Here is a 14,434-nt window from a genome sequence, read left to right as displayed (position 1 = left end):
GGACCTCGTGCATGCTAAGCTTGTGCTCAACCACTGAGCTATCCCCTCTACCCTACTTGTGTCAACACTTTTTAATCCCCTCTACTCTGATTTCTAGTTATTAGCTGCCTTTTCCTTTTTTTTTTTTTTTGGCTAGTATCAACGTGCTTCATTTTTAATTCAATCTCCTCTCTAATTTCCATTTACAATCTATGGTTTGGAGGAGAAAGACAAAATCATCTTCAAGAGTAAAAAGACACTTAAGGAATACATGATGTAACACATCAGTAACGCATGAGGTTGATACTTGGGCTTTGTGATTTCTTCCTATTTCTCAAGGATTTATCTTTGCTTGCTTTGTTGGATCCGAGTAGCAGGAGTCTCTCTGAATGAGTTGTTTTGCCCAGTGCCACCATTTACAGTCAGCATCAGTTTCCTCTAATAATCACCAGTGATACTTATCTAGCTTGTTACCAGTTATAAAGTTGTTCTACATCTCTTGATCCTCACATGATCGTGAGAGATAGACAGGACGTGTGTGCGTGTGTGAATATATATATATACATTTTACAGATGAGAAAACTAAGGCATAGTAGGAGGTTATTCAGTGGACTTTACCCAAGGATTGTAGCTGAATGTCCCAGGGAGGTTCATTTAACCAGACATTCTTGGTGCACCTACCTGGATATCCCATTTCCATAGGTCTGGGGCAGGACCCAGGTTGTATTTTAGAAAAAGATACCAAATAATTCTAATGTGCAAAGCTTTCTGCAGCTTGTTCCCCAATCATCCACACACCCCTCCAACCCCTCTGCTCCCATTCGGAACCGCTGGGTCAAGTTTTTATGACCAGGAAGTGATTTATTTGTTTAGATGCTTTCACTTGTGGGTCCACAATCAGTGGCTTAAATTTATGATTTTTTAATGGTCCTGTAACAAACTGATGTGGTGGTCAGAACAGTGCCCTCCCTACCCATCCATGTTACTTTATTTGGTATAAGATACTGTGAATGTTTATAAATTAAGGATCTTGAGATTCTTACTATCCAGGTTATCCTGGATTGTTTGGCTGTGCTCCATGTGATCATAAAGGTCTTTATAAGAGGGAGGCAGGAAGGTCAAAGGCAGAAGAAAGAGATGGGACAACAGGAGCAGAGAGAATGGTGTGTTTTGAAGATGGAGGATGGGGCTACAAAGCAAGGGGTGCAGGCGGCCTCTAAAAGCTGGAAAAGACAAGGAAACAGAGTCTCCCTTGAAGTCTCCAGAAGGAATTCAGGCCTGTCAGAACTGCGATTTTAGACTCTGAACTATGTAAGAGAGTAAATTTGAGTCCTTTTAAGCCACTAAGTTTATGGTAATTTGTTAAGCAGCAATAGAAACCCAATACAACTGGAAAGTATAAAATACAGATTGTTAAGTCCTCCCACAGAGCTACTGTTTTAGCAGAGCTGGTGGGGTCCAGGGAAGTGGGGTTAAACTAGTCCTCCAGTGGTTCGGTGGCCTGTGGTCCTTGGACCTCGCTTGCGTTACAGACATACTCAACAGGCCGTCAGTTGTTTCCCTCGGAAGCCTGGAGCTAGAGGTAGTCCTAGCGTCAGCTGTCCTCAGCTCATCCGCTCAGTGGCATCTTCGAGGACCCAGGCTCCACCTCAACCTCTACGCCACCACCCTCAGTCCTTCGCCTTCTCACATGATATACGCAGGATGGCTACCCTAGCTCCAGGGACCACATCCCCGCATGGCCAGGAAGGAGAGAAAGAGCTCTTCCTGCAGGTCCCTTGTTTTTAATCAGAGAGGAAAAATTCTTTCCCAGGACTCCCAGTAGACTTTCCCCTTCTACCCGATTAGCCACAACTGCATCACCTGGCATCACCAGCAGGAAATCTTGAGTAATGTCTCAAAACACTTTCCTGTTCTCTTCCCACAAAACCTCTGCATCCCGCAAACAATGCTTAACTCTCGTCTCTCTGGTGCCTTCCTCCTCCAAAGATGATCCTTTAGTGCCGGGTCTTTGTACCTTTTAAAATCACCTCCTGTGCCACTAATGGCACAAAAAATGCATTTTCTTTCTTTTTTTTTTTTTTTAAAAAAAAACAATATTTTGTGTAGGGGGGGTGCATGTGAGATAATTAGGTTTATTTATTTTTTAATGGAGGTACTGGGGATTGAACCCAGGACCTCATGCGTGCTGAACACGTGCTCTACCACTGAGCTATATATCCTCTACCCCCCCCAAAATGCATTTTCTTATTTAATCTTTATAATACTGTGGGGTGGGTAATATTTTTTTCTTTTTTATAGTTAAGAATCAGAGGTTGAGAAACTTGCCCAAGGTTCATAAGTGGAAAGCTCAGAGGTGGCAGATCTGTCTCATGGAAGGCTCAGGCTCTTAACCATTACAACCAACCCAGACAGTGATTCTCCATCGTTGAGTTGCACATTTTCAAATCTTAGTCTGAAGGCATATCTGAGATTAAAAACTCAAAGCAACACTAAACAAATCAATCGTTACAACCCAATCACCATCACTGAAAAGTTTTAAGAGAGGAGTGACATGACCTGACTTTTGTTTTTAAAGGATCATTCTGTTGAGAATACATGATTAGGGGCCAAGAGTATTGCAGTAGTTGCTTCCCGTCTGACTCAAGGTCAAAACCAAAGTCACTGCATTGGCTTATAAGCCCTCTACACCCTGCCCCCTCCTCCTTGTACTTCTTCTCCTCCCACTCCCCCCCCCCACTCTTCCCCTCTGTAGTGACATCCTTGAGCCCTCAGGCACAAACCCCACCCACACCTGCCCTGCTTGCATTTTCTGTTCCCTCTGCCATGAAAACTTGCTTGGCTTGAGTCCTCACCTCCTTCAGATCTTTACTCAAATGTCATCTTCTCAGTGAGGCTTTTCTTAACTACTTCTTCAGAATTGCTCCTCACCCTACCCCACACATACACACCCAAGCACACATTCCCCATCCTCCTTCCCTGCTTATTTTTCCCGGGAGCACTTAGTTTCTAATATATCATATAATTTACTAATTTATTCTCTTTTCTCTCATTCTCCTCACTACAACAGAAGAGCTGTGAAAACAGGGATTTTGGTGTGTTTTCTTTGCTGCCAAATTCCCAACTCCTAGAACCTAGGGCAAAGTGGTCATTCAATAAATATTTGTTGAAAGACTATATTCTTTTTGCACAGCTCTGATTAGTTCCATGAGGTAAATTCCTAGAAACGAAATGACCACAGTACAGAATATGGACATTTTAAGAGGTTCTTGATACACATGTCCAAACTCCGCCTTCTCAGGGTTGACTCCACCGACACTCCCATCAGTGGCTATGACACAGACCATCCACTGTGCCCTCATGTTACCTGTTTTAGCACACTTGTAGCCAGGTTGGTATGTGGCGATGATATTTCTCTATAATTTGTATTACTTTGATTAGGTGCATTTGTATTTTTTTTTCACGCATTTCTTCCTTTGGTCATCATCAGCTTGTGCCCTTTGTCCATTTTTCTAGTTTCAGTGTTTTCTATTGGTGTTTTTCTAATTGATTCTTAAGCCCTCTTTAGGTTATAAAGTTACGAAGTCTTTGTTATCTGGTTTGCAAATATTTTTTCAAGGTTTGTCGCTTTTTCTTTTAATTTTGCTTAAAGCATTTCTTGATGTGTAGTTTTTTAGTGTAATCCATTTTAGTTTTATGGTTCTTTTGCTTTATGTTTGGAAAGGCCTTGTCTACCTCTAAGATAAATTGTTCATCGGTAATTTTCTTTAGTTCTCTTACATTTTTAAAAATATGTTTTATTCTTTAGTTAATCTCTAGTGTTGTGTCATATTGTGTGAGGTGAGACTCTAACATCCATTTTTCCCCTTCAATAGTAAAGTGTCACACATGCCTTCCTTTCACACTAGCAATGCCACCTTTAGAATGTACTAAATCTTTATATTAAGATCTGTTTCAAGTTTTTCCATGTAAATTCATTTATATTTTTCTTTTGCCAGAACCCAACTCTGTTAATTATTACAGCTTTTTAATACGTTCTTTAAATTTTATTTTATTTTTTTCATTTGGTAGTCATTCTAAGCAAATTTTAGGATCATTCTGTCACGTTCAGGAATAGATGTGGAATTGACACCTTAAAATAAAAACAAGATTGTGCCTCTCCCCTGTGGAAAATCTTTTAATGACCCCTCACCACCTTCAGAATCTAAAGGTCTTCCTAGACATGCTCAGCCAAGCTCTCTAGTCTGGTTTATTGCTATTCCCTGCTTGCGATTTACACTTGAGATCTGCACCCATACTCTCTGCTGTTTCTCACCTCCCTGTCTCTGCTGCTCCATCTCCCTTTAATGACCTTGACTAACTCCAGTTTACCCTAAAATCCATCATTACCTCCCTGACTGTTTTCACACTGGCCTGGCTCTGTGGCCACTTGTGCGTGTCCATCGTCACCCTGTGTGTGTCCATATCGCCACATAACCCGTTGCATCCCAGTGATGAGTTAGCCTTCCCTGTGAACTCAGTGGGAGCATCTCTTGTTCATTTTGTGTTTCTAGTACCTAGCATGCTTCCTGCCTGCAGTAGGTGGTGTAGATGGATTAGAGGAGACTAGCCAAGACTGGGAGTAGGAAGATGGATTGATGCAGTAATCGAAGCGAACGATATTAGAGCCTTGACAGGGTGGAGATGGGAAAAATGGAGAGGAGGGGATGTATTTGAAAAATATTTGAGAGAGAAAATTGATAGGACTTTATGTCTGGTTAAATGTGACAGAAGGGGAGAGAGAAGATATGCTGAATTTTAGATTTCTAACTTAGACACCAGGTGTACCTTGTTGGTACCTTAACCATGTTTCAGCATTCAGGAGGAGGATCAGATTTAGGGAAGATAATACAATTAGGACAATTTTAGATGTGCTGTGAGTTGGAGATATCTTTCTGATACCCAGTCGAGGTGTCTAATAAGCAATGGGATAGAAATAGACTAATTATGTACTTTTATTGTTCAGACCAGGACCCTTTTGAGATTGAAACAGGGTGCTGTTAATAATTATGCCAGCACAAGCAAAACTAGGAATGACCCTGACAAACTGAGATATATGATCTCTCTCTCTCTAAAGGTCAGATATGAACCTCAAAGAGAAAGGTCTGGAATGTGATTAATGATTTGTGAATCATTAGCATATAGATGCCCTGAGAGTGGGTGAGGTTGCCTAGGGAGAATTTGTAGGATGAGAAGAAGAGTAGAGGGAGCAAAAACAAAACCATAGGGAATACCAACATTTAGATAGCAATTATCAACTGGTAAAATTTTTTCAAAACACTCATGCCCCCAGATTTTCCTGAAGATTCTGATATCCTAACCAACCATCCCCATCCTGCACTCACCTTGGTACTCTTCCTCCAAATTGCAATTGAGGGACGGTGTTTTGTTTTGTTTTTTAAGGCGGAGAACTGTAGGTTTATAGGGTAGTCAAAGGAAGAGGAGCCAGCAAAGGAAACAAGTGGCCAGAGAAATAAGAACCAGGAGACTGACTATAGTTCAACCAAATTTACTGAAAGAAATGGTTACAAGTGATCAATAATGTCAGATGCTATTAAGAGGCTTAGTAATATGAGGAACTGAGAAATGTCCATTGGCTTGGCATTTACGGAGCACTGGTGCCCTTTTCTGGGGGCAGAAGCCAGAGGAAGTAGAAGGGACTAAAGCTGTGAAGGGTAAAGACAGGAGCAACCACCAGCATTCGTGAAGCACTGAAGGACGGGAAGGATTGCTTCTTGTTTTAAAAGTGAAGACAGAGAGCATTGAGACTGTAATTTATTGACAGTAGAGAGAGCAAGGCTGAGTGTATAGGAGAGGAAGAAATAACCAGTCTGCAGTGATAGTTAAGCTGTTTCTCTCAGCCCCATTTTCTGGTCTGGAGTACCTGTGCTTTACCATAGTTGATTGTCACCGATCCGTTCCAGTGGGAGACACTGAGAATTTGAAAACCATCCTTCAGGTGTCTTTCTATTTGGTTGCCTTAGGATCTAGATTTTTTCCCCCTCTTTTTCACTCAAGACTCAAGATGGGAGCCTTTAAATAATAGAATATAACTTTATCTTCTAGATGCATTGATCTGCTGGACTGTCACTGATAGAGTGTTGATATTCCATCAAGTCCAGATGTACAGTCCTTGTTGATAGATTGAGAAACATACACTGCAGATGAACGTATACCTTTGGGACGTATGTGTGTGTGTGTTTACTTAGTATTGTATGTATTAGAAGGAACAGTGGGTTTTAAACTGAGAATCGATTTTTTTTTCCCTTGAGACGCTTCATTAAGAAAAAAAAGGTTAAGTTTCCGAATAGAAACTGTTCCGTTTTCTGATCTGCTACCTCATAGTAAGAAGTTAGTTGTAGGGTTACTTCCTCGGAGAAAAGGCGGCAAGGACACCAGCGAAAGGAAAAGGAAGGTTTAATTGCTCTGCAGAGGCCCAAACATGCTCTGAAAAGTAAAGATTTCAGGCTTAATGTGCATGGAACAAAAGGCCGTTGTGAACTGTGTACAAGAGTTGGTGAGAGTTTGTATTCTGCCCCTTTTTTCTGTGGGAGTTATTTCCTGTTGTTGACTAGAGTTCTTTATTTAGAACCACCTAGCTTCAGAATGCCTGCTAGCAAGCAGAAAAGTGTGTATTTACAACATAGGTTTATTTCAAGACAATCTCTGAAAAAAAAAGTCACACTACTCAGGCACTGAGACAGCATCACGTCCCCAAAGGTCAGGAGAGCGTGTGGGCTTTATTCCTGTGACCCTGTATCAAGGGACACAAATAAGAGAGAAGCAAAAGGCATTTGGTGTAGCAGTAAGTGGTCACCGAACACCAAGTGAAAGACACTTCACGGTAAAGTGTGTTTCTGTTGTTTTTTAAAACAAAGCAAGATTTCACTTTTTAGTGCTAGATGTGTTATTTGGCATATTAAGGAAGTAACAGGAAGCCTTACGTATTTTCTGATGAAGCTTTTATCCTTTCTCTCATGGTAGAAGTTAGCCTGGCAGATGAGACATATACCTCAAACACCAGCTTTAAACCAATTATTCCCTTATACGTGCCTTGTCAGCTGGGTTTCCTGTTAAGAACTTTAGGTTACGCTGGCATCATCACTGAATTTTACAGTCTCTTATTAAGAGAGAGAGAGAGAAGGACACTATCTCAAAATGAGTGAAAGGAATAAGTTATTACTGAAATGATGGGGAACAAATAAAAGTGTGGAATACGAATATTGTCCAATGCTTTATTAACAGATACTAGAAATTGTAGGGGAAAAAAAACCTTACGAACCATCAAGAAGAAAGGGAAAAAATTATTTTTTTACTGTGATGAGATCTAAAATGGTAACTTCATACTGTTCACTGTAACATATTTATTTGCTTTTCATGTTTTTAAAAAAGAAATTTAAACATTATAGATAAAATAGAAGCCACCTGTTTGTCTCTCCCTAATTCCTTCACCCTCCTCCATGTCCAAAGTTAACCACTTTCCTGAATGTTTTTTTCTAATTGATCCTGAATGTTTTTTGTCTCCAATGTTTTTATTCTAAAATTGAATATGTATGTATAAACAATATGTAGCAATGTTTTACATATTTTTAAATATTTTATATAAAGGATATACTGTACATATTTTACAGCTTGCTTTATTTTACTCAGCATTATGTTTTTGAGATTTAACCATGTCGATACATGGTAACTTTAGTGCTTTTTAACCACTGTAGTTTTCAGGTGTATCAGTTTATTCTTATCTCAATGAACATTAAAGTTGCTTCTGATTTTTAGCTATTACAAGCAAAGCTGCCACAAACATTCCTCTATGTCTCCAGGAGGGTTAAAAACAAGAGTTTCTCTGGATTATAGATTTAGCCCTTCTCATCCAGAATTCCTGCAGAGAATTAAGCCTTAGTACCCTAAAGCATCCATTGCATGTTATGGATTATCTTCTGTCCTCTACATCTAGAAGGGTTCAAGTGTTGGGCTGGAGGTGAAGACTAATACCTGCTCCTAAGAGTGAGTGTGCCAATAGCTTTCTCATTCTTGAGTTCAGCTGGGAAGCTTGAAATCAGCCACGGTGGGAGGACTTCTTTCCCCCACCCCCCTCCCCCACCCCCAGTCAGTTGTTAAACATTTACCAGCACACCGCTGGATTTTACCTTTATACCACCCTTGGGAGGACTGAGGAAACAGTCACTTGAATCGTTTTCTGTAGAGCTTATTTTCTCATGGGACCCTAGTTGAGCGGACTGCATGTATATGGGCAGGGTGAGCATCTCCAACTTTGCTGCAGAATGCCCAGTTATCGTCAGAGTGGTCAGTCTGATAGCTGTGAACTAACCTTTAATATTGCATTTTTCTTGTTACTGCTGAGGCGAGTATCGTTTCACACATTGTGTTTCCTCTTTTACCCATTTTTCTATTGGGTTTATATGGCTTTTAAAAAATTGATTCAGAGGAGTTCTTTATTTCTGAACACTAATCCTTTGTTGATTATATGAATCACATATATCATCTGCAGCTTGCCTTTAGCTTGTTTATAGTATATTTTGTTTAATAGATGTTTAATTTTTAATGTCATCAAAGTTATTGGCCTTTTCCTTTATAGTTTGTGCATTGGCTGTCGTTTCTTACTAGTCAAAGTCTCGGCAGGAAACAGAATTCCACTCAAATGATTCAACTAAAGAGACTTTAATGAAGGGGCTTTTTACAGAGGGGTGACAAAAGTTGAGGCATGGAAGACCAAGGAAGAGTGGGGAGCTGTTACTGTCCTTAGATCCAAAGGGGAAACAGGAGGAAATTGTCTTGTGGGAATCCGTGAGAGTTGGCGCCTTGGAGAAGGGGCCAGCTGCAGAAGCTGTGGTTGTGGAGGGAGGGGTACTGGAGGAATGGTAACAGGGGCCCAAAACAGGAAGGAGCAGGGAATATTCCCCAGCCTCTCTCCCCTCTGGCCCACTGGTCTCTTTCAGGTGCCTTCCTTTTGCCGAATCTAGCTGGAGGCTAGTTGGCAAAGGAGCTTAGTCCCAAGGGGTCAACATTTCAGGGCACAGAGCACAGCAGAGGCAAGCAGAGAATGAATCTTAGGAGACAAGCAGTAATCACACAGTGCTTGTCCTGAGCCCATAAACACATTTTCCTATATTCTCTCCTAAAAGTTGTGAAGTTTTGTTTTACATATTTAGATGTTAGTCTCCCTGAAATGTATTTTTTTGAAAAATATAAGGTACCTAATTTTATTTTGTTGTCCATGCAAGTAACCAGGTGACCTTTAGCCATTTATTGAATAGCCTGTCCTCTCCCACTGATCTGTAATCCCACCTCTGTCATATTTTACACTTTCATCTGTGTATGGGTCTCTCTCTGTTCTCTCAGTTCTGTTCTATTGCTCTGTTTATCCCTTGCCAGCCCCACTCTGTTTTAATTACTCGAGCTTTATAATAAGCCTTGACATCTGATAGGACACATCTCCCATCTTTTTCTTCAAATTTATTACAGCTATCTTTTGCCCTTTGCTATTCCAGAGGATTTCTGGATTTGCTTATATAGTTCCTTGGGCAGAAGGTAGGAGGGCGTTGGGGTTTAAGTGGGAATCGTGTTTAATTTACTGATGAGTTTTGGGGAGAACTGATAATTGTATAGTATTGGGTATTCCTGTCCATGAACGGTGTGGCTCCCCATTAATCCTATTCTTTTTATCTGATGAACTTTTGGAAAGGTTTCTATTTTCTCACTTTTCATTTTTGGCTGTAATGTGGAAATAGTAACTCTGGAAGTCTTTATAGCTGTTATTTTTTTATCACTAAAATTAAGAACACGGTGTCTAACAGTTCTAAAGTAACAGATCAGAATTGATTGACCATGAATGTCTGATTCATTAAAATTCTTTTCAACCTTTTTATAATTTGGGCTTTAATTTCTTAAAGGAAGTTAAAAGGAAATCCAGGTGGTGGTGAAAGAACCAGTGCTATTCCCACGAAAACGGTGTATCAGCCACCCCAGTATGGGCTGTGCTGCCCTTTTGTAGTGAGGCCAGATGAATCACTGTAGTCAAAGTCAGGGAATCTGGCACTTTTTAAATGAGGGTTTTTTTGGCTTTGTTTTTTTCTTGACGTGACTCTTCACATGTACATTTTCTTTTAAAAGAATCATCTTCAAAGATGATTAAAAGCATGCATTGTTTGAGGAAACTCCAGTTTGTAGAGCGCACATTGATTTGTAACAGAACAGAACGGCAGTGGGCGTCTATACTATAGATGATATTCTCGTGGTATTTGCTGCCATCCACTCTCCTTTCTAAATTTGGTGTTACAGATTCAACTTCTGTTTTTGAAAAGGGAAGTTACATATAGCTCATTCACACTATTATTTTCTCCTTAAAAGCCAGTTTCTCTGATGATTGCCCATTTAAGGAGTTTCATATGCCTCAAACAAGACTTCTCCAAGAAAACCATCTTGAGACAAATATTCCTTAGGAAGATAAAACCTTTCATTCAATATTTACAGCATGTTTAGAAAAACAATTGACTAGTTGCACAAGTGTATCTAACATGGCGCTGGTGTTTATCTGAGATGCTTGCTTTATTTCTCCCTGCTTGAATTCACCCTGTGCGTTTCTGAAATTTCAAATATAAAAAAAATTAAATTTAAAAATACAGGGTTTTTTTTTTCCAATTTAAAGCAAGTATTGGACAGTTGCGTAATTTTGAAGAAGTCTTGTTTACTCTGGCAAAAAGTTTTTAAACAACAGTTCTGCGTTGGTGACTAAAAGAAATGATAAAGTCTGCACACGGTATCGGTCTTACCTAAGTGTTACCTCTCCTCCAGAAAACCAATAAAAATTCAAAGTGGCAAAGAGCTGATTCATTTTTTGTTGCATGCTATGTTTACATTAAACTGTTCTCTGTCCATATGTTTATTTTCTAATGATACCTCATAGCCTGAACTTAGAGGCATTTCCTGGACATTTATACACATTAAAGCTTTGACTTTTTTAACTTCCCAAGGTAGAATTTTTATAGGTGGGACTTCAAAAAAATGGTTTAAATACATTATTTACATTCCCCAGATCACCATATTTTCTTAAATGACCTCTTTACTCATAGGTGATTTAAAGGTACACAACCCTAGATGGTTTCTATACTAGATATGAGAAGATATATAGCAGAAAATAGAATGTGAAGTTGGTTTTATATTCTGCCAAACTCCTATGAAGGTAGTCCCATTGTAGTCACCTTTTCGCAGACTCCTAACTCTGGGAAGGGACTTAGAGAAACCCTTGAGCCCTCGTGCCACATTTTACGGGGTGTGGACGCAGTCCCGTGATGCCAAGGGCCTGATTCAGCTTCACTGCCGACAGTGCCTGAGGAACTAGACCCGAGATCTCCTGACCAACAACCTGTGCTCTTTTCACCAGAACCGGCGTTAATCCTAAATCTGTGACATAGCAGATTAAGAAACTGAAAGGTCAGTGATTAGTCATAGTTAAGTGATTTATTTGTACAAGATCTTCAAACTCCTGCTCCAGGACTCTTCATCTCAGCCAGGCTGGCCCCCAGGGACAAGGAAGGTCTGGGGGCTGCCCGATTTCTAACATTCATGGAAGTTTTTGATGGAAGCCAGGAATGCTGAGTATCTTGAGAAGAGTGTGAACCCCTCAAAGAAGGGAGGATGGCTGATAGAAAGGAAGTACAGAGTCAACGTGCAGAGGCCACCAGGAGGGTGGTGCTGTGTGGGGAACTGGGGACAAGGAGAGATGTTTCTGAGAAGCGACCACCAGTCTCAATGGAGCAGCATCTGGCGGGAAGGGAACACTGGAGTCATCACCAGGAACAGCCTTTGCTCTCCAGCCAAGAAGGTGAAAGCAAAAGCTGGGGTCTCTCAGGAGGGCTGCTCCAAAGTGGGCCTCACAATTTATTTGAAGATTTTAACAAAAAATAGTGGCAAATGAAAGAGACAGACGCCATCTTCTCTAGAAATGGTTAGAAGGGACTTAACGGAAATGCTGGGGAGAAAAAGACAATAGTTTTAAAAGCATTTTCTTCCAATATTTTCATGAAGATTTTGTTCCAAATTAGGATTTAAATATTGTCAGATTATTAAAAGAGAAGAAGGTGTGTATCTCTAACAGAAAAATGACCCTCTCTCGTAACACGTAAGGGGCAGTCATTGCAAAGCGCCCCGTAACAATACGGGAGCCTTTGCAGGAGCAGCCCTTCCCTAGGGCTGAAGCTGTCCTCCTGAAGCAGGAAGGGAAAGGCGGGACAAAACCTGGCAAGAGTAGGTGGACAAAGAGATGCAGAAGAGTCTGCAGAAGTAGATGGTCCTGTGAAGTTTTAACTTGCTAGCACCGAATCTGTCTGTGCCATCTTTGTGAGAGTGTTTAGTTTTCCAACTCATTGTATCCTGTATCAATCAGCTCCTTAATAATAGGTTAGGTGATGTGACCTCCAGACTTTATTTTGAAGATTTAGTAATAGATTTCAGTTATCAGTGAATGAGAAGTCCACATTCAATCAGGATCTCTGTATTTTCTGTGAAAAGATTAGCCCAGCTGGTTGTATATAATGTGTTTAATAACTGAAATGTTTTTGGGGGCAGGGGGCATAAGACCAATATTTCCAAGGTGTACAGATGGGTGATTATTACCAGTGTTTCACGTGGAACCTGAAAGATAAAATACCATAAAGGAAAAGGAATAAGCTTGAGAACTGTCTTCAAGTCTTTCTCAGTTTATGCAGCCAGCTAGCCCTGTGTCAGTTCTTTGGTGCATGCTAAGTAAGTGCTAAAAGTGGCCTTCAGTTAGTGCAGTAGTCTAGTCGTTTGCAAGATGTGAAGGCACAGAAACTTTGAAGAGAAGCAGTGAAGTGCAAAGTAGTATCCACAACTACACAGCAATGTTGAGAAGTACCTCTCTGAAATTAAACTCATGAGTATTTTTAAAAATTACCATCACAGATCTATACTTAACAAAAGCAATGTTTCTTTTCTCCCTAAACAGATATGTTCCTGATAGTTAAATGTGGATGACTGGCCTAATTTCTTATATGTTCAAGTGAGAGGGAAAAACTCTTAACTAAATCCTGAGGATAGGATTATTTTAAACGGGCTTTAAAATGTCCCCAAAAGTGAAAGTGTGAAAACCACACTTTGTGTTCATGAAACATTTCTGGTTCATTTGCTAGGAATAAACAATATTTAAAAAAAAAAATCATGCATGCTGAAGGGAGTTGACTTCAAAAGCCTTTCCTTAGCCTCATGTAGTTGGATTCCCAGGGCCAGGCAGGAATTGCTCTGCTGGTCTGTGAGGGAGTCAGCCTGGGGGAGGGGAGCAGTTAACCACCTGGTGTGGGACCACAGCAGCAGCAGTTAAAGCTGCCACTTCATGCTATGACTTCTTGGTGAAAGATGCCGGAATCTAAAAGTGGGGGAAGCGGGACTTGTGTCTAACATGTGCATCAATAAGACATTTTATCCTGCAGAAGTGTGGAAAGGTGAGAAACATTTACCCCAGAACTCAGGTTGCTAGCCTGAGAACTCAAACTTTTACCATGCACACACAGAATAGGTGCTTCAGTAGAATCATGTGTCCACTCTGGAGACACAAAAATTGTTACTTTGATCTTAGTGCTTTTGTACAGAACGACTGCATTTGGAAGTCCCTTTGCTAGAAAATATCCAAGTGTCACAGAAATTCTGCAAGTCTAACTTGCTGCTAACTTCAATTCATGAATAACAGTTTAAATTTATTTTAAATTCAACAGAGCCTCTGGCCTCCGCTACAAAGATATCACAGGAAGAGATTATTGCAGCTTCTATTTCAATGGCTTCTCCTTAAAGTGAGTGCTGAAAGTATAAGTGAGTGGGTAGTTCTAGGAAACTCTTAGTAGTTAGTGCCCTCTCTGAAACGCAGAACTCTGGAAATGAAACATACCTTGGCTTCATGGCAAAATGTTTGAATATTATGCCACTCAGGCATAAACTGAACTGGACTTGCTGAAGGCCCTGAGCACTTCTTCCATGATGTGTAATTTGGAATGCCATTGTAATGAAACTTTCCAAAGATATCCACAGATAATTAGCTTTTGGCATTGGTTATACTTAATGAAAAATCTGTGTAAGATTTTAATTATACTGAGGGCCCAGTAAAAACCTTTTCCATTCCCTTTATAAAGCAAGAAACATTCTCCTCTACCAATATTTTAGCCCAGGTTTAATTTCAATAAGATCATCAATTTGATTGATAACAAATCATTACTGAACAGTTTCAATAGGTGTAAACTTGTCTTGATGTTAATGACGGATAATCACCTTTATGTTAGGTCTTAAAGCTTTATTAGTCTTAAATATAACTAGTATAGTGGACTGTTAAAACTCCAGAGAGATCTGGGATGATATTGATTGGGGTGGCAGTCAAAATTTTAAGGTGCCT

General features: G+C 40.2%; 1 protein-coding gene across 1 annotated transcript in view; it reads left to right on the top strand.

Annotated features, from left to right (window-relative positions):
- The window catches only part of SERTAD2 (SERTA domain containing 2), a 105,536-nt gene that overhangs the window by 67,765 nt on the left and 23,337 nt on the right, over nucleotides 1–14,434 (top strand). The gene's annotated exons all lie outside the window — the stretch shown is intronic.

This window comes from Camelus ferus, chromosome 15 (assembly GCF_009834535.1).
Source record: "Camelus ferus isolate YT-003-E chromosome 15, BCGSAC_Cfer_1.0, whole genome shotgun sequence".
NCBI classification, from domain to species: domain Eukaryota; kingdom Metazoa; phylum Chordata; class Mammalia; order Artiodactyla; family Camelidae; genus Camelus; species Camelus ferus.
Note: the sequence above shows the minus strand (reverse complement) of the source record. Positions and strands in the feature narration are given on the sequence as shown.